The sequence below is a fragment of the Ochlerotatus camptorhynchus genome, unplaced genomic scaffold (genome assembly GCF_037179485.1).
Source record: "Ochlerotatus camptorhynchus isolate MF236.1 unplaced genomic scaffold, CSIRO-AGI_Acam_v1.1 ptg000457l, whole genome shotgun sequence".
Classification (NCBI taxonomy): Eukaryota; Metazoa; Arthropoda; class Insecta; order Diptera; family Culicidae; genus Ochlerotatus; species Ochlerotatus camptorhynchus.
In genome coordinates this window covers 1,741,814-1,762,217 of record NW_027040943.1, presented here as the reverse complement: position 1 = coordinate 1,762,217, position 20,404 = coordinate 1,741,814, and the positions used below count along the sequence as shown (strand labels likewise).

The 20,404-nt window shown below is 37.2% G+C and overlaps 1 protein-coding gene across 1 annotated transcript in view; it reads left to right on the top strand.

The window, feature by feature from the left end:
- The window catches only part of Gfrl (Glial cell line-derived neurotrophic family receptor-like), a 933,561-nt gene that overhangs the window by 250,792 nt on the left and 662,365 nt on the right, over positions 1 to 20,404 (top strand). The gene's annotated exons all lie outside the window — the stretch shown is intronic.

Genomic DNA, 20,404 nt, shown 5'->3' with positions numbered 1-20,404 from the left:
AGTTTTGTTCCTTATGGTCAAATATTAGACCTTAAAATTTTTATTAGGGTGACCAATTCTATGTTAGGGTGTTATCTTTTTTTTATATTACAAAAATGCATAACTTTTGAACCATTGCATAGATCAAAATACCAAATGAAAGGTAATTTAGTTTTTCAAAACAAAAAAATTAAAAAAGGGTTTTGTATTAAAAAACAATTGATCGCATTTATTTTTTTATTGTTTTCATGGTTTATAGATAGAGATCGTATTATGATTTTATATTTTTCCTTAAAAGTATTTTACATGGAATCGCTCATATTTAGTAGTGCCCAAAGCAAGCTGTGATGGGTTCAAAACTAGTCATCTAAAATGATGCATTATGAATCATGCAAGCAGAACAATATACGAGGAACAGTAAGGTTCGTAGAGGACTTATACTCTCAGAAGGACAATCTTTAATATAATCAAGGAAGAGAATATTACAAAATGTCTTGAAAAATGTAAATTTATTACTATTCTCCTTCTTCTTTTTCGCATTTAAAGCAACGTAGTGTTCTAGATGCATTTTTATAGTCATTATTTTGAGATTTCGATGCCAGTTCCACTAGCATTTTCAGCTGCATATCAGCTTATACAGTCTTAATTTGCTTTATGCAGCTAGTTTTTGCCTGCATATGCTAATCTGCAGCTAAAATTGTTTGTTGGGGTACCAATGCAAGAATTTATATATTGTATAGCAGCAAGCACAATGATATCTTATACCCATGAAAATCGAGAAAATTCTCTCTACTGGAACGAGAATCGAACCTCCTCTGATTTGAAAGACCGTGCCTTACCACTAGACTAAGTGGGGCTATGAAAAATGTAAATATATCCTTGTATATTAAAAAATCAGTGAATTATATACTTGAAAAAACCACTAATATTCAAAAGAAGGAAAAAATCACTAGAATACATTAGGGATGGTCCATTAATTATGTCACGCAAATTTGGCCCATTTTCAAACCCCCCCTCCCCCCTTTGTCACATTTTTTGTATGGAACTTATTTTTTTTTGTATGGCTCGTCACAGTTTTCAAACCCCAATCCCCCCTCCCCCCTCAATGTGGGACATAATTAATGGACGACCCTTTACATCGTTTGCAATAAATTACATTTTTTCGAGAATTTTCCTTTCTTAAAATCACATGCTGTTCTTCCCATAAAAGTAAAAATAATGTATATAAGTGTAAATTAAAAATATAACTAAGTAAACAAGTAAGCAGGTGCTGAAAACATTTAGAATAACACTAGGCTATCTGAGGCCCCTGCAGTCACTGTGTCACAACTGGTATCGCATAAGAATGTTACATGTTTGCTTCCGTAAATCGATGTTCCTACGTACCTCGACGGTTGTATATGTCATTAAAATAAGTATATCCATTCACACAAGAAATATATAGTGAATTCCAAATTAGTCTGACAAAAATACCAATACAACCCATAAAGAGCTTTCTTATATAAAGAAGCTCTCGTATAGAAATCACCCCTATCAAGAAATTTTGCAAACAATTAAGCACAAAGCGTTTTTTGGATGGAAATGGCTGCCATACGACGTAGTGCGCGGATCACTACCAGCGCTACAGCTAAATATGCTTCGGCTGGAATATATATATTTAATGTTACAGTCTTACTTACCTACGATTACTTCGTGGGATAAAAGATATCTGAATAGGTAACGCTAATAAATCACCACTAAAATATTTTCGCGTTCGTCACACACACCACACGTTTACCCGAAAACAAAATGTTGAAAAGGAAACCAGCATAAGCCAGGAAAAAGAGGAGCAGCAAAAAAAAAAAGGAAACCAGCATCTGCGCTTGAGTGCGAACATTGATGTTCGAGCGCTGAAGAAAACGAAGTGCGCGCATGAACTTCAAACATACGCTCGGGCTCATGTTCATTTGGCTGAGTGCATGCGTGAGCACCGAATGAATGTTCTTGTGAGTACGAAAACTTATTTGCTCACAAGCGCGATGCTGCACTTTGAAGACTGCGTGGAACTGTTATATAAGAAAGAATTTGGGGTCGTGACATAAACATGAACCCGGATGGTTATGGAACCGTCCTTCGGAAGATTCGGAGCATCGGTAAAATTGGTTCATCCATAAAACTGATTCTAGAGCTCAGCAGTTTTTTTTTTAAATCTCTTGGAACTGTGTTATAAGAATGGTCGTTACGTAAACATGGGCCTTGATGGGCATGAGACCATCCTCTGGAAGATCTGGAACATCTTTAAAAGTGGTAAATCCATGAAACTAATGCTAGAGCTCCGCAGTTTATTACAAACAATACTAGGAACTGTGTTAAAAGAATAAATTTGGGGTCGTGTCTTAAACATGAACCTGTATGGCCATTGGACCGGCATTAGGAAGATCCGGAACATCCGTAAAAGTGTTTCATACATGAAACATACTTCGAAAACTTAACAGCTCGAAGTGTTCTCGAGAAAACATTGAACTTCTAGAATCAGTATCATCGATGCACCACTTTTACGGATCTTCCGCAAGACGGTTTCATGGTCATCCGGGCTCATGTTTATGTTACGACCCCAAATTAATTCTTATATCACAGTTCCACGTGTTTTCGAAAAAAAAACCGTAGAACTAATGGATCAGTTTTATGGATTGACCATTTTACGGATGTTCCGGATCTTCCAGACAACGATCCCATGGCCATGCAGGACCCAAAATTCTTATATCACAGTTCCTAATGTTTTTGAAAAAACTGTGGAGCTCTATGATCAGTTTCATTGGTTGACCTCTTTTCCGGATGTTTCGGACCTACCAGAGGACGGCCCCGTGGCCATTCGGGTCCATGTTTATGTTGTGACCCCAAATTCTTTCTTATATCACATTTCCTAATGCTTTCGAAAAAAAAAACCACGGATTTCTAGGATCAGTTTCATGGATTGACCATTTTCAAGGATGTTCCAGATCTTCCAGAGGACGGTCCCATGGTCTTCTAGGTACATGTTTATGTCATGACCCTTAATTAATTTATATATGACACTTCCACGTGTTTACGAAAAAAACCTAGGCTCTAGGATCAGTTTCATAGATTGAACACTTTTACGGATGTTCCGGATCTTCCGGAGGATGGTCCGATGGCCATCCGGGTCCATGTTTATGTCATGAACCCAAATTATTTTTTATATCACAGTTCCTAATGTTTTCGAAAAAACCGCGGAGTTCTAGGATCAGGGGCAGTGCTGTAAATTCTCAAAATCATTTGAACATTTTTGATGAAAATGAGAAAAGTAGCTATTCGCTATCAAAGGGGACCTCCTCCGAATGGGTGATATCAGTTGCTTAGTCATTTGACAAAGGCATGGATCATTCTCATTTGAGAAACGCTATATATCATTCGATTGAGTGTAACCTACACACAAACGGAGATCTGGTCGACATTCCGGCGAGAAAGCTAAGCCAACCCGACACCAACCTGACTTCTATCAAACCCCAACCCGATGTTGACCCGACATAAACCCAAAATTGACCCAACATTAACACGACATTGGGTCGACATCGACCTTAAATTAGCCTTACATTGATCCGACATCGGGTCGACTTGTTTTTTTTTTTTTTTTATGTCTTTATTTAAGAGATTTTTAGCCTTAGGCTAGTTCATCTCTAGGGTCGACTTGTCTGTTCGGGACCATTTTCCTGGATTTCTTCCATACTCCACTGTCGTATATCAAATGATACTGAGTGACTCAATTGACAGTGACAATGAGCTTCGAATGAGAAAGGGGCTCTTCAAATTATGGTCATGTGAGAATTCGTTTACACAGAATTGATTGAATGGTTGTAGTGGTTCATCTTCAATCGAATGATATGAAAATTTCCAGCACTGATTCAGGGGTTTATGGATAGACCACTTTTACGGATGTTACGGATCTTTTGAGGACCGTTCCGTTATATCCAGGTTCCATATATAGGAATCATGACTGTATTCTGGCTAGTTATGAACATTTGTGCCCATTAATCTAATTTATGGATCTTAGGCCACTTGCAAAACCCATAAACACTCCTTTTAAAAAAACGTGTAACGACTCTTTTCAATTTTGAATAAAGTAGACGACCCTATTTTTAATCTTTTAACAATCAAAATAATCTACAGACCCTAGGAATTATAGAAGTACCACAATTTTTGAAATTTATTAAGAAATGGCTAAGTTATACTATTGGAAACTTGCTGTTACACGTTTTTCGGAGGCTTCGTGGTCGGCGTAAAGTATTTTACCCACCGTATTCGGAGTGTTAAAACCAGTGCTGTTGTCGTAATTTGAACTAAGTAGTCGCAATGTTTTAATTTGACGCCATACATACAAGATCCAAATGGTGCTAGCATGATCAAAATCGGAGCGTCAAGAAACATTCGAACATTTATTTACGTACATTTTACCATTACCAGTTCACAATACTTCATAATCGTCAACTGGTACAAGGTTATATAACCGGTTGGCTGCTACATGGAAATACCTGGGAAAACCGGGAATGCTCAGGCAATTATATCTTTCCTGAAAATACCAGGAATTTTCTGGGAATCTCATCATTGCACAGATAATTTTCTAATTCTCTTAAAACGAATCGTTTTAATAATACAATGCATTTTTTTAAGAATACATTAAATCGAACTTATCAGATCCGCAGCAAAAAAATCTTCAGTAACAAATAACATTTTTTAAATGCAGAGGATTGAAATATTTTTTTTTCTTGCTTCTGGAATATCCATATTTTATAAACTTGAAGAAGTTTTGAAATTTTGGGCTAAAAGTAATTATACTTCAAGAAATTTTGAAATACCTAGAGTTAAATCCCCTGCACAGTTTAAAAAATAAATTGATTATAATGTTGAAAGATCATTTCCGAGGGAATTAAGAAAAACACCCAGCACAATCTCCTTTTATGATAGTTCTGAGGAATTCCAAATTTAATGTGAATCTCATGAGATAATTTTTAGTAGACTTTCTAGAAAATCCTGAATTGGATTCAAAGTGTTGGCTAATGAAAGTTCACTAAAATTTCTGAGGATCATTCCATAATAATTCTGACCAGAACTCTTGGGAATCCAAAAGGAAAAATCCAAGGGCAAACTGAGGATAATTTGTTGGGAAAAAATAATTCGGAGCATAATTCCTTAGACATTGTACGAGAAAACATTGGGGTGGGGGTATGCTACAAGGAGGATAACAAATAAATCTGGGAATAACTGCAGGAGAACTTCAAATGAATTTAAAAAAAAAACGACGATGAGTCTTGATTCTCTCAAACGATTGAAGCTCAAGCTGCCAGGAGTTAAGATCCGAAAAATGAAACGAAGTTTCGAGAATTTCTATGAAAGTGTTTTAACAGACTGCGGGAACATAAGGGTAGTTCCTAGAGCTTCTGGAAAAGTTTCAATCTCTTCTAGGAAGCTTCAAGAACTTCAAAACAATTCCATTAGCTTCAGGAAAACTCCAGAAAAGATCTGAAAACTTCAGGAATATTCGGAGAATTTTCAAGATGTCTTTAGGAACATTTTTTAAACATTAATGAAGTTCTCAGGGAAGCTAGGTTTAGAACTCTTCCTGATTTACCTCTAAAGCCACTTCGATGCCTTCGTTTTCACTGTCAAAACTGTTCAAATAGTCATCGACGTAATGTTTGGATACTATTGCTGAGGTCACTCTGGGGAAGGTTTCCTTGCGTTCCTCGGCATTCAAGTTTTTAAAGTTATTTTCGGACCATCATCGTTCATTTGTTTATCATTGTTTAGATCATATTCAACAGGTAGAGTAATAATTTTGATAATTTTTGCCATAATTGCGAGGTTAAGCAAAAGAATCTGGTTTCTGAACAAATGGATCTACGTCACATTTCCATCTAACGGCAGGTTAGAGAAGATCCATGATGACTGGGGGTGACCTCGGCGTTAACATCCATACCTCTCACGCCAAAGTCACGATTTCAAATCTCACCCCCGGGCAGGTCTCAAATGACCCAAGAGTGTTAAAGTGACTATACTGCCGGTAATCGCAAGTCAGTCCCATCTGCATTTTAATCAATTTTGAGTTAACATCATTATTAAGTTTATCTTTCTATGTTTTTTGAGATGTGCTATTGAAAAAAGGTGGTTTGTTCAACAAAAATGAAAAACAATAACAAGTCTAATTGTCCCACACCGAAAAGCAACCGCAAGTCAGTCCCATTAGAAAAAATATGTTAGAAATGTTAGTCAACACATCGCATCATGAGATTTGTCTCAAGACAGATTTTATCCACTTCCTCTAGGGTATATGGAACATGTCCTGATGTGGCCAATATAGTTCTTACGATACTCAGTTTGACCGCCAATGGATGGCTTTGAATTCTCATGTGATTTGATGTATCGCTTGATGGATTTTGATTCAAAAGGATTTACCACTTCTCCGGGGATACCCGGAACATGTCCGGGTTTGGCCAACATGGTTCTGGTCACTGATCATGACTCTTAACGATCTTATTTTTGAATTCTAATGTGAATTATGAGAATAATCAATTGATTTGTCGCATGGTGGGTTTGACACGTTTATAAAAAGCTCTGGTTTGATGAAGATCCATACTCACCGGAATACGTTCCGGCCATTGCTGTGGAACCAGCAAAACAAATCCAGAAACATTCAATAACGTTCTATGGGACCATGGTATCTTTCTACTGTTCAATACTGTGCTAAACTAATGCAGCATCGTCATGTGTGACTGACTTACGGTTATTTTTCTCTTTGACTTTAAATGTAATCGCAAGTCAGTCCCATGCAGATTTTCGCCATTAAATAAAAATTTCACGATATTTTTTTTTGTCAATATTTTATGAGAAAACATAGATGCATTCTACCACACATTTACATTTATTTTAAAATTTATCGCTCCAAAATAAGTGTCAAATCAGAAAAGTTGTAAGATCTTTGAACGCCGTTTTCTCATTTCCAGTTTTTACAGATGGGACTGACTTGCGATTATGGGCAGTATAATAATAATAATAATAAAACTAAAAAAATCCCTGACCGTTCGAAAAATTGAGAAACTTTCCAGACTTTGTATTCTCCTGAAGTTTCCAAGAAATTTTCTGAAATTCTTTTCGGAATTTGATTCGAACGCATTTTTGAATTATCTTAAAATATCATCGAAATATCTTTGGAATACTTATCCGAATTGCATGGAAATATTCTTCAAATGTTTAGAGCTATCCTCCGAATTCAATTTTCTTTAATTTTTACACGGAATTTCCTTGAAATTCTACTCATTAAGAAACTCTTTGGAACAATGCTCAGCATTTTAATTCAACCTTATTTGAGATTCACTCCTTCCTTTGTAATTGTACTTTCATTGAAAGTTTCCTAAGAATTCATTTGAAGTTTCCTCGCAAATTCCTTATATTTTCTCCTCAAAGTATGTTTGGCAAGTACAATCATTCTCTATGCCCAGGGAAGTCGAGAAATTTTCCAACCCAAAAAAATCCTAGACCGACTGAGCAAAGGGAGGCTCAACCCATCACCTCCATCAAAGTATACTGCACCTTTAAACGGTTCAAAGTCCCCAGTTGGTCATTTCAATAAGGTGCTGATGTTGAAAAATTCTTAGACCACACTGGGAATTTAAACGAGCCACCTCCAGCATGGTCTTGCTCGGTAGCTGCGCCTTTACCGACTGAGCTAAGGGAGGCCTCGTGAAACATGATGTCTACAGAGCAAATCAAGCAACTTCCTGGCAAGGTATTGCTCAAATAGAACACCATACTTCTCTCCGGAATTGATATTTGTTGTGTCGTATCTCTTTCCCTTGATAAATTTGTCCAAGCCCCATGATTTAAAGCTCTTGTACACATGTTCTGTAACCGCACTTCCTGTTCCATTTCGATGAAATTTACAGCTTATATCTTGATCTGCCGAATTGTTGCCTGTCACCACGACTGCCGTGCTAGCATCTCTCGTTTTTGTCTATTGGAAACTAGTTGTTTTCCGTCGAAATGAACAACCGTTCCTTTACATCTGTCGAATTTATCCATGATTCCAGAGCCAATTTGCATTTGAACCTGTAAAATATAATATAACTTAAAATGTCTAGAAAATTAGAACATATTCCGAAAACTACATTTTTTCGCTTCCTGTGAGTTGCTGATTTGCTCAGATTAACACGGTTCAGGTCAACGCCAAGAGCATTGACCACTGAGCCAAGAATTCCAATAGTACCGCGATTGGAGATTTTTTCCCTGTCTAAATTCTTAGCAACACTATTGTTTAAAGGGTGTCCACGATGAAATTGCCACACTATGAAATTGCTCTAACTTTTTAACCGTTTGGTAGAATTTAATGAAAATTTGGGTGGATTTAGTTCATAGTGCATTATTTACATCCTGCAAGTTTTAAAGTCCTGTGATCAAAACTCGCGGAAATGGAGTCGAAAGAACAGCTCGTGCGTGATAAAATCTTGCGCATTCATCACGAGAACAAGGATCTCTCGCATCGTTCCATCGCTAAAACGTTGGGAATCGCGAATTCCACGGTGTCGCAAGTGATTAAGCGGTTCGAGGAACGGTTGACCACCGATCGGAAGCCCAGAAGCAGTCTTGTAAGCGGTCACGGTAGTCGACACATTTTCTGTGATAATTGACTGCCTTTGCCTCCGACACTTGCAAAACAAGCTTTCATAGTACAGTACCAAACTAAAATGTCATATGACAGGCTCTGTCATACGACACTGTCGCCGAAGACCGTCACGAATGTATGTATTTTAGTTTTTATCATAATAAGAGCTGCTGATGGTGTGCTTGTGTGAATTCTGAAAATAGCAAGCAATGATGTCCTAGTAATAATATTTCTGATCAGAAATGGTTTGATTTAATCCAAATTGAGGAATTACAACGAAATCACACATGTCATATGATAGCTATTTTGATAATTTTCTTTGAGCTCGAATGTTATTTTACCGCTCGTGTTGTGTGAGAGAGACGACGGTAGAGCATGAGTGTTCGAATACAAACAGACTGTCGCGCATGACAACGAAGCGAGTGTAGTAAAAAACGTCGACTGTTTCAACCCCTGCCCAGAAGTGAAGGAAAAAGTGTTCCGTACAACACCAAAAATCACAACCGCGTAGTTGGGGCCTTCAACCGAAATCCGAACGCCTCCGTTAGGGATGTGGCTAAGAAGCTGCACCTAAGCCGAAGTTTTGTCCAGAAGGCCAAAACTAAGGCTGGGCTTCGAACGTTCAAGGTACAAAAGGCCCCTAATCGCGACGAGAAGCAGAACAAGTCCGCCAAAACCCGTGCCAGGAAGTTGTACCTCAACATGCTGACGAAAGTTGAATGCTGCATCATGGACGACGAAACATATGTGAAGGCCGGCTTCAAACAGATCCCCGGCAACCTGTTTTTCACGGCCAAGGATAAGTTCAGCGTTCCGGAGCATGTCCGCACTCAGAAGATGTCCAAATTTGCGAAGAAATTCCTGGTTTGGCAAGCCATCTGCACGTGCGGGAAGCGGAGTGCACCTTTCGTGACCCAGGACACGATGAACGGACAGGTGTACATAAAAGAGTGCCTCCAGAAGCGGCTGCTTCCTCTCCTGAAGGCCCACAACGTCCCAACAATCTTCTGGCCGGATTTGGCCTCATGCCACTACTCCAAGGACGTGCTGAAGTGGTATGCGGACAATAAGGTCAATTTCGTGCCGAAAATGTTCAACCCTCCCAACACTCCGGAGCTCGGCCCCATCGAGAAGTACTGGGCGATTATGAAGCAGTACCTTCTTAAAAGACCTAAGGTAGTGAAGACAGTCGAGGAACTGAAGAAAGTATGGGTTTACATGCAAAAAACGGTTGATTCACAGGTTGTGCAGAATCTTATGGCCGGGGTTAAGGCCAAGGTGCGGGCATTTGCGTATGGACTGTAAATAAAATACGAGTAAAATGGTAAAATGAAGTTTAATAGTTATTTCTCAATCCCTGAAAATTTGATGGCAATCGGATGAAAACTCGAATTTTGCGAATCAATTTTGTGTGTGGCAATTTCATCGTGGACACCCTTTATGACGTTAATGCACTTAATGGTTTTTTTTATACATTCTGGAACGCTTTAAGCCGTAGCTTCAGAATCATCTCCTTTTTTCCGATTTTTGATCTTCATCTTTCAAACAGGTGTCTTCATCCTTTATTTGTTGCATTGATGTCGGTCTTTGTCGTTGTCGTTTTGCCATCATCGGATAGGTCTCTACGTAACTTGCAGGTCGATTTTGAAGCTTGGGCTAGCTTCGTGTCTTCTCAACTCGCTGATTTGAATATCAAAAGTAAAATGTTCGTTTATTCTTTTAGTTTGCAAAATCCGAACTGCCGTGCCTTCCGCTTAATCCCTTCCATTAAATTTTGCTCAGTGGTCTCATCGACCTTATTCACTGCCGAACGCCAGTTAGATTTATACTGCTGCTCGTTTTCCATGGATTTATTAGTTTTTTGAGAAACAGTTTGATCAAGGCCTAATACCGTTCGATAAGGCGGAGTTCTGGGCTGTTGGGAGGGTTGTGATCTTTGGGTACCACAACCACGTTGTTCACATCGTACCACTCGATTGCCTTTTTCCCATAGTGGAAGCCCGCCAAGTCCGGCCAGAACAGCACAGGTCTATTTTATTACTTTAAGAATGGTAGCAGCCGCTTTTCCAGGGACTCTTGGGCGTAGCTCTCTTGATTGGTCGTTCCCGTAGTAATGAAAATGCCGCTTTTTAGACCACACGTGCATATGGCCTGTCAGACGAGATATTTTTTCGGGAACTTCGAAAGTTTGATGGTTTTGAAAATTTCAGCCACCTTCCCTTTTCCTGATGCGGTATAAAATTCTTGTCCCGGAAGCTGCTTGAAATCCGCCTTCACACAAGTTTCGTCGTCCATGACGACACAGTCGAACTTTGTGAGCAAATTCGTATACAGCTTTCAGGACCGCTGCTTTGCCGGCGTGTTTTGTTTGTAATCTCGGTTCGCCACCTTCACCTTCTTAAACGTCGACAACCCGGCTCGTTTCTTGTCCCGCTTCACAGAAGTATAGGAGACATTGAGCTTGCCAGCGACAACCCGGATGGAGAGGTAAGGATTCATTTGTTTCACCGCCACCTTCTTCGTCGTCGCTACCACGTCCGGATTACGATTGCCGCCGCTTCCAGGCTTCCTGACTTCCTGGCGGTCGACAAACGCTCCCCGATCACTTTTAAAACGTTTGTCACGGTCGATTTGGCCACATTCAGCAATTTTACCAACTTGGCGTTTGACAACGTCGGATTCTCTTGCTGTGCGAGCAAAATTTTGACAAGCTGCTCCTCTTGCTTGGACGTCATTTTGAAAACTGGAGAGCAAACAGTGAAAATTCATCATAGAAACCATTCAATATACACTCAACTTCCAAATGCAGTAGGGGAATTTACGTATTCTCGGCAACCTAAGCAGCGACCTTCTTTCTATAGCCTTTTTCTCTATGGAACGCACACATATGCAGTATTGGTTTGTTTACAATATTTTGCTGCCAGCTGCTCTAACAATTTCAGTCGAAAGAATTGTCAAAAACTGTTCTGAAACGCTTTTACAAAGCTCCAATCTTCTCTAGTGAGAGCGAGTATTGTCGGCAACCAGTTTTTCTTCGGCAACCGTTCCATTTGAAGTGCATGTAAATCTGCTGTTCTATTATCGGCAACTAGAAATTAGCTACAATTTGTAGTACGTGTGTTGCATTTCAAGAAAACCTTGCTAAATTGCTTTTTCTCAGTGGTAAAAGTATAGTCAAATTGAAGCTGAAAGCATAAAAAATCGTTTGTATGCATTCAGCGAAGTGTTTTCGTAAGAAAATCCAGTGAAAATAGTGTTTCAATTTGTGTTGCCGAAAATAGTCTGTCATGCCGAAGCCGTCATTTCCCCTATTTCAGGTTTTTTATGCATTTTTAACAGAAATACACCAATTTGAAGTTGGCCAATTTTTGCGCGTTCCCGACTTTAGTGACCATTATTATTCCCGAGATTCTTCCTGAGTGACTGGTGACGTTAAGTACTAAGCTGATGCATGATTTAAATATTTCACCTGCCACCTTTTCCTACGATTTTCGCAACGCCGACCATAGCAGTATCGCGTTGACATTGAGTCCGCTGCTCAAACTATTTCCAATGTCTTGGGATATGTCATGAGCAGAATTGATATCAATCCCGAGATGTTTTCCAGGGCTTCCTCGAAACTCAAGTCGTCTTACAATCCGGGTCCTGATGGAATTCCATCGCCGTTCCTCAAAACGCACTTGGACAGTCTGTTGTTTCCACTGCTGCACGTTTTTCAACGGTCCGTCGACGGTTTCCCATCCTGTTGGAACCTAGCGCACATGTTTCCAGTAGACAAAAAAGGTAGCAAACAGGACGTTGGAAACTACTGTGACATCACTTCGCTTAGCGCTGTTGCTAAATTGTTCGAACTCGTTGTTATGAAACCGTTACTCGCTCACTGTAAGCCGTATATTAGTATCGATCAGCAAGGTTTCATGGCTGGTCACTCCACAGCCACTAACTTGCTGTGCCTTACTTCATACATCTCTAACAGTTTGTCGGATCGTAATGGATGTCATTTATACTGACTTATCTGCTGCCTTCGATAAATTGAATCACCGCATATCCATCGCAAAAGTAGACAGGGTTGGTATCCACGGCTGCTTTTTGCTATGGTTTCAGTCGTACCTCACCGATCGCTATCCTACTGTTGTCATTGGTGATAACCAGTCCCGTATGTTTGCTGCCACGTCCGGCATACCACAGGGTAGTCACCTACGACCGCTGATTTTCCTGATTCACTTCAACGACGTGAATCTGGTAATTGACGGATCACGATTAACTTAGGTAAATAGATGACCTTAAACTCTTCCTTCAATTTCACTAAATTGAAAACTGTTGCTTTCGTTGAACGTTGAACAGTTGAATGCTTTTAGTGATTGGTGTATTCGGAATCAAATGACACCTACAACAACGGTGTCAAAAAAGTTGAGTTTTTTTCAGCGACGATTCCTGAAATACGCGCTACGTAAACTGCCGGCGATGGATCCCTTCCGATTGCCTAGCTACGAAAGTCGTTTGCAACTGATTCATCTGCAACGGCATTGCTAATTGCAGATATTTTGTAAGGACTTACCGATTGCCCGGTTTTCCTTGAGCAAATTGACATCAATGTTCAACCCAAAGCTCTACGAAATAATTCAATGCTGCGCCTCCCCATACAGTTTAGTCATAACTAAATAAATAAATAAATAAGACTGTGGTTTGATCTCATGCATCTTCACATCAAAGCGGTGCTTCTTCTTTTGTTTGAAAATGTAACACATGATTTATCGAACCGATTCCATCTAAATGGCTTCATGTTGCCAACCTTGAACGAACTTCGTTCGTAATTGTTTGTTGTACGGTAAGGGGTTCGATGGCCTAATGGTGACCAGTTCTGCTTACTTAGCAATAGATCGATGGTTCTTTATAATAATGTGTTGATAGGGTCTCATCATTTTTTTTTATCAGCCCTTAACCCTTCATCGTTTATAAGGAAACTATTAAAGTAACTATACAAGAGCTGTATGATGGATAGTACATTTGATATGTTCGATGGATAGAGAAGAAAGTTACTCCCTGAATCATTGCAAATGTCATTGTTTTCAACCTGTGAGTCTGAAGCTTGATCTACAAGAATTACGTTACTAGCGCACATACATACGATTCACTGGAGTTAACTACTAATGAAGACTGGCCAATAAGGAAGATCCCAGAGCCAATCAGAGCCTCTTTTGGAATAACCTGTCCGCTGATGTCTGCTCGTTAGTTGGACCGTATCGATTGGAACTGATAAGTGATGCAACGTGTTCTATAAAACCTCTTCTTACTACGTTAAAAATACTCATCAAAGTATTTTGGAAGGACGGATTGAACTTCTTCCAAAACCTCAGCTAAGTGAAAATGTGTGGCAAACCATGTTTCAACCTCCCCTCCAACAGACCAGAAGGTTTTGGAGAACAAGACTGTTTAATACACCACCGCGTACATCATGCACTTGATATCCCACAACCGACTAGTAGTAGCACCAGCAGCGACAGAAGAAGAAAGTTGTTGAATTTTAAAAATTCCCCCATAAATTAATGGTGCGACTAAGGTGTACTGTACAAGCAACGAATGGTGGTAAAAAATCTCTGCAACCAATCTTTTTTTTTTTTTGCATGTACATAGAACTAACTGGCATTTCGAGACAAACTTTTCCCCGTAAGGATCCAGTGTAGTGGTGTAGCTGCATTTTCACCGGTAATAGCGTGATAGAATGGATTTTTTGTCGGAAAGCGTCAGCTGGGGAGGGAGCGGTGTCAAAATTAAATTTATAATCCACTTTTGGCCACTTGAACTCAACAACGTCATCGTCGGTGTTGTCGTCGTCGTCGTCGTTGTTGTTCTCGAGCATAGTAACGCCACTCGAGTCTAATTGTTTCTATGGTGGGTCGAAGAGTAGAAGAGTAAGAGTGACCTTGCCACAACGAAAGCGCTTTGAAGTCTTTCGGTTTTTGGGGCTCCGGACCATGGGTGCTTTGGGTCTTGCTCTAGAGCGAATGCAAAGTTGCATCGTTTCTCACCGAGAGACCTAGGCGAAGTCTGTTTATTATTACGTTTTGTTAGACCGATCTGGTGCGTCCATGCAACTGGGTGGTGAAATTTTTCGCACTTGAGCGGGAAAGTTTAACCTTTCGATGAACGTCCTACATAATTCCTAAGCTCTGCTTGTGTACAGGTAGAATTTCATGACCTATAGCAAGTGAATTGTGTTTCGAAGCAGAACGAGAAAACTCCGACATTGGCAGCCATTTAGGCGGAAAAATCCCATTATATCCGTTTCGATTGATAGATAATCATCATATTTTTGGACAACTGACCAAAAATCAGGTCACCCGCAAAGCATATTCGAGCACACAACGGAACATGTGGCAATCCCAGCGAGAAACGACATGGATTATTTTCCCATTTTCCCCTGCCATTTTCGATGGAATCCAGTTTGCTCAACGTAATCCCGGCTTGTCTTATTGACGACCGACTCAAATGATGTCGTCGAACGCGAGAAGGATGCAATAAAATTGAGCAGCTTTGTGTGTGTCGTTGTCACTCCATCAACCAACCAAGCGACGCCGGGTGTGGGGCACAAACCTGACAGTAACTGAGTTGTAATAAAGTAAACAACTGTAGCAGCTGGGGCACGCGAGCTAAATTAAAACTAATTAAATTCAACTATTTCTTCACGTACCAGACGCCGTTGGAAAAGTCATTATCGCGCAAGCTGATGGTCATTGCTGATGTCCTTTGGCACGTTTATTGTTTGAAGAACAGTTGAATGAGCATTTCGGTGGACGACACTTGGACGGTGTGGGTGGCGAGAAAAGAGCAAAGTAATTTCGTTCACTTTCGATAATTGAGTTGTCCTTCCAACTTGTTTGAGTGATTACTGGGTTTTCTATCAGTTCGTTTACTTTGGGACTTTCTTGTTTTCTGATTTCGTAAGGATTGTTAATGGAGCTTGCAAGGTTTCTACCTAATGTCTGCTTCGGTTTCACAGCGTGCGTTTGCCAGGATTACTTGATTTAGTTTTATTTTTTGATCACGTTTTAGTGTTCTAGTTTTCCAGTCTTTGTTTCGATTGTTGTATAGTCACCCCACAATTATGGGCCAGTTCCAATTGATTAACATGCAGAACTGACTGATCCATAATAGTTACTAGCTGGTCCATAATACTGGGGTGACTGTACTATGGGTACACTTCCCCTGTTCATCTTCATAGACTAAATTCTGTTTCATTTAGAATTTGATCGCACAAAATGGGTCATTCGTCCATGAAGAAATAACATAAAAAAACGCTAAGGGTATCATTTTATAAGTTTTTTATTTGGCTTTAAGGTGAAAATTATTCGTCAGCTTTCCGGATGAATTTTCGAACTTTTCGATGAATACCTCCCATCAAGTTTGGCACAGTACTACTGTCAAACTTGTCTGCCATCAGATAATTTATTGAATGTGTTTAGATATTTCTTCAATTTACGCTTGATAATTTTGCCCAAAATTTTTCGAAGAGTCGAAAATCTGGACAATTTGGTAGATTGATACTTTTTTCGATAAAATCGCCATTATTCTGTATATACCATTCAATGAGATCCCTGCTGTCATGGCAGCTGGCTAAGTCAGGCCAGAACTTTATGGGACCTTCGTGTGACTGAATGAATGTCAAAATTCTCGTCTGGAGACCCCACTATTCTTCTGGACTGCCTTAATAATCTTCGCTCGCAATTTCCGGTCATATGTTCCATTTCTACGTTTGTTTTGTTTTGCGCGATACAACGTTCGTGTTTCCCGGTAAAGTTTAAGTACAGTATTTACAGACGATTTTGAAAATTTGAGAACCTTTGCGATCATTCATCCTGACCACGTTGGGTTTTCACCGTGAGTGTTTTCTATTTCCTATTTCCTATTTCCTATTTCCTATTTCCTATTTCAAATGTCCTTTTTCCTATTTCCTATTTCCTATTTCCTATTTCCTATTTCTTATTTCATATTTCCTATTTCCTATTTCCTATTTCCTATTTCCTATTTTCTATTTCAGATGTCCTTTTTCCTATTTCCTATTTCCTATTTCCTATTTCTTATTTCCTATTTCCTATTTCTTATTTCCTATTTCCTATTTCCTATTTCTTATTTTCTATTTCAGATGTCCTTTTTCCTATTTCCTATTTTCTATTTCCTATTTCCTATTTCCTATTTCCTATTTCTTATTTCCTATTTCCTATTTCCTATTTCCTATTTCCTATTTCCTATTTCCTATTTCCTATTTCCTATTTCCTGTTTCCTGTTTCCTATTTCCTATTTCCTATTTCCTATTTCCTATTTCCTATTTCCTATTTCCTATTTCCTATTTCCTATTTCCTATTTCCTATTTCCTATTTCCTATTTCCTATTTCCTATTTCCTATTTCCTATTTCCTATTTCCTATTTCCTATTTCCTATTTCCTATTTCCTATTTCCTATTTCCTATTTCCTATTTCCTATTTCCTATTTCCTATTTCCTATTTCCTATTTCCTATTTCCTATTTCCTATTTCCTATTTCCTATTTCCTATTTCCTATTTCCTATTTCCTATTTCCTATTTCCTATTTCCTATTTCCTATTTCCTATTTCCTATTTCCTATTTCCTATTTCCTATTTCCTATTTCCTATTTCCTATTTCCTATTTCCTATTTCCTATTTCCTATTTCCTATTTCCTATTTCCTATTTCCTATTTCCTATTCCCTATTTCCTATTTCCTATTCCCTATTTCCTATTTCCTATTTTCTAATTTCTCATTTCTCGTTTCTCATTTCTCATTTCTTATTTCTTATTGCTTATTGCTTATTTCTTATTTATTATATCTTATTTCTTATTTCTTATTTCTTTTTTCTTATTTCTTATTTCTTATTTCTTATTTCTTATTTCTTATTTCTTATTTCTTATTTCTTATTTCTTATTTCTTATTTCTTATTTCTTATTTCTTATTTCTTATTTCTTATTTCTTATTTCTTATTTATTATTTCTTATTTCTTAATTCTTATTTCTTATTTCTTATTTCTTATTTCTTATTTCTTATTTCTTATTTCTTATTTCTTATTTCTTATTTCTTATTTCTTATTTCTTATTTCTTATTTCTTATTTCTTATTTCTTATTTCTTATTTCTTATTTCTTATTTCTTATTTCTTATTTCTTATTTCTTATTTCTTATTTCTTATTTCTTATTTCTTATTTCTTATTTCTTATTTCTTATTTCTTATTTCTTATTTCTTATTTCTTATTTCTTATTTCTTATTTCTTATTTCTTATTTCTTATTTCTTTTTTCTTATTTCTTATTTCTTATTTCTTATTTCTTATTTCTTATTTCTTATTTCTTATTTCTTATTTCTTATTTCTTATTTCTTATTTCTTATTTCTTATTTCTTATTTCTTATTTCTTATTTCTTATTTTTTATTTCTTATTTCTTATTTCTTATTTCTTATTTCTTATTTCTTATTTCTTATTTCTTATTTCTTATTTCTTATTTCTTATTTCTTATTTCTTATTTCTTATTTCTTATTTCTTATTTCTTATTTCTTATTTCTTATTTCTTATTTCTTATTTCTTATTTCTTATTTCTTATTTCTTATTTCTTATTTCTTATTTCTTATTTCTTATTTTTTATTTCTTATTTCTTATTTCTTATTTCTTATTTCTTATTTCTTATTTCTTATTTCTTATTTCTTATTTCTTATTTCTTATTTCTTATTTCTTATTTCTTATTTCTTATTTCTTATTTCTTATTTCTTATTTCTTATTTCTTATTTCTTATTTCTTATTTCTTATTTCTTATTTCTTATTTCTTATTTCTTATTTCTTATTTCTTATTTCTTTTTCCTTATTTCTTATTTATTATTTCTTATTTCTTATTTCTTATTTCTTTTTTCTTTCTTCTTGTTTCTTATTTCTTATTTCTTATTTCTTGTTTCTTATTTCTTATTTCTTATTCCTTATTTCTTATTTCTGATATCTTATATCTTATATCTTTTTTCTTATTTCTTTTTTCTTTTTTCTTATTTCGTATTTCGTATTTCGTATTTCTTATTTCTTATTTCTTATTTCCTATTTCTTATTTCTTATTTCTTATTTCTTATTTCTTATTTGTTATTTCTCATTTCTTATTTCTTATTTCTTATTTCTTATTTCTTATTTCTTATTTCTTATTTCTTATTTCTTATTTATTATTTCTTATTTATTATTTTTATTTCTTATTTTTTATTTCTTATTTTTTATTTCTTATTTCTTGTTTCTTATATCTTATATCTTATTTCTTTTTTCGTATTTCTTATTTCTTATTTCTTTTTTCTTACTTCTATTTTCTTATTTCTGATTTCTTATTTCTTATATCTTATATCTTATATCTTATTTCGCTCCAAGCCTGAAAAGTTCATTGCTCGACGAAAATTACGTTTGATTAAGCTATATTTCGCGTTTGTTATGACTCAAACTTTTGTCAAAATTGACGCTCGTATTTGTCACTCTCAGAGCACCTAAATTTACATGAATTGTTCTTAGTGTTCAGTTTCCGATGAAACGTTAATTACATTACATTTAGGAATACTAATCGTTAATAAGTTTCTTGAGGACCACTCTTCGAATTTCATAATCAGTTGTTGTAGCAGGTCGCAATCCTGGATGCAATTTACGATTACGTATAATTTAACATCGTCCGCGTAGAAAAGGCAAGATGATTCTCATCCAATCATGTAGACTGTGATTTGTAAGGTACGATTCAAACCATCTGATGAGATCTCCGGAGATTCCGAGCTTATCCAGTTTTGCTAGCAATATTCGATGATCAACTCGGTCGAAGGTTGCTTGGTGTATATCACGTCAACTTGAGAGCCAGCATCTAAGTTACGCAAGCAAAATGAGGTTAACTGCACCAGATTTGTGGAAACAGATCGCTTTGGGTAAAACCATGTTGATCAACTGATATATAATGTTTGCAGCTCACAAACAGCACCTCGTAGATAACTATTTCAAACACCTTGGGCCTGTTTATCTCAGTTTCCAGCTTGATGGGAATCTGCATTCTCGAAGGGACATATTGAAAAGAAGCGTCAACGGATAAATAAATGCACTCGAGCAACGTTTCAAAATACAGGATGGAATTCCATCTGGGCTAACTGAAGTGGAGAACATCATTTAAAAAATAGCTGATTCTACATGTTGTTGGTCAACTACAAAATTCCTCAAATCAAATGGCATTATTTGGTGTATCCCTGCAGGCAGCTGCAGCTTGTTCAGTAGAAGCGATATAACTATTGAATGCACTCTTGAAGTGAGTAGCGAATAGCTCGCACTTTTCAGAAGTGGATTTAGCGATATCATGGTGCAGAAACATCTCTACGGGTAGGCCATTTTCTTTACGTTTAGAGTTCACAGAAGTCCAAAACTGCTTAGGGTTTCTCCGAAGGTTGTCTTGTGTGCGTAGAGAGTAAAGTTTGTACAGGAACCGGTTGTAAAGACGATAGTTATTACTGGCACGGGTAAATTGCTGCCTGTAGAAAGGACAGCGGTTCCTACTATAACTCCGAAGTGTTCTCGATCTAATACGTTTGAGCCATCGTAAATGAGCATTTCCCCAAGGTGGCTTTGTAGTGGGTCTACGTATAGGAACATGTTCCGCTAAGGCAGTGTTAACAGTGCGTGAGAAATGACTAACTGCTTCGTCAATGTTCGTTGTCGATTCTAAAAACGTCCAATCCGTGTGATGAAAAACTTCGTTCAATGTTTCATTATCTGCTTTATTG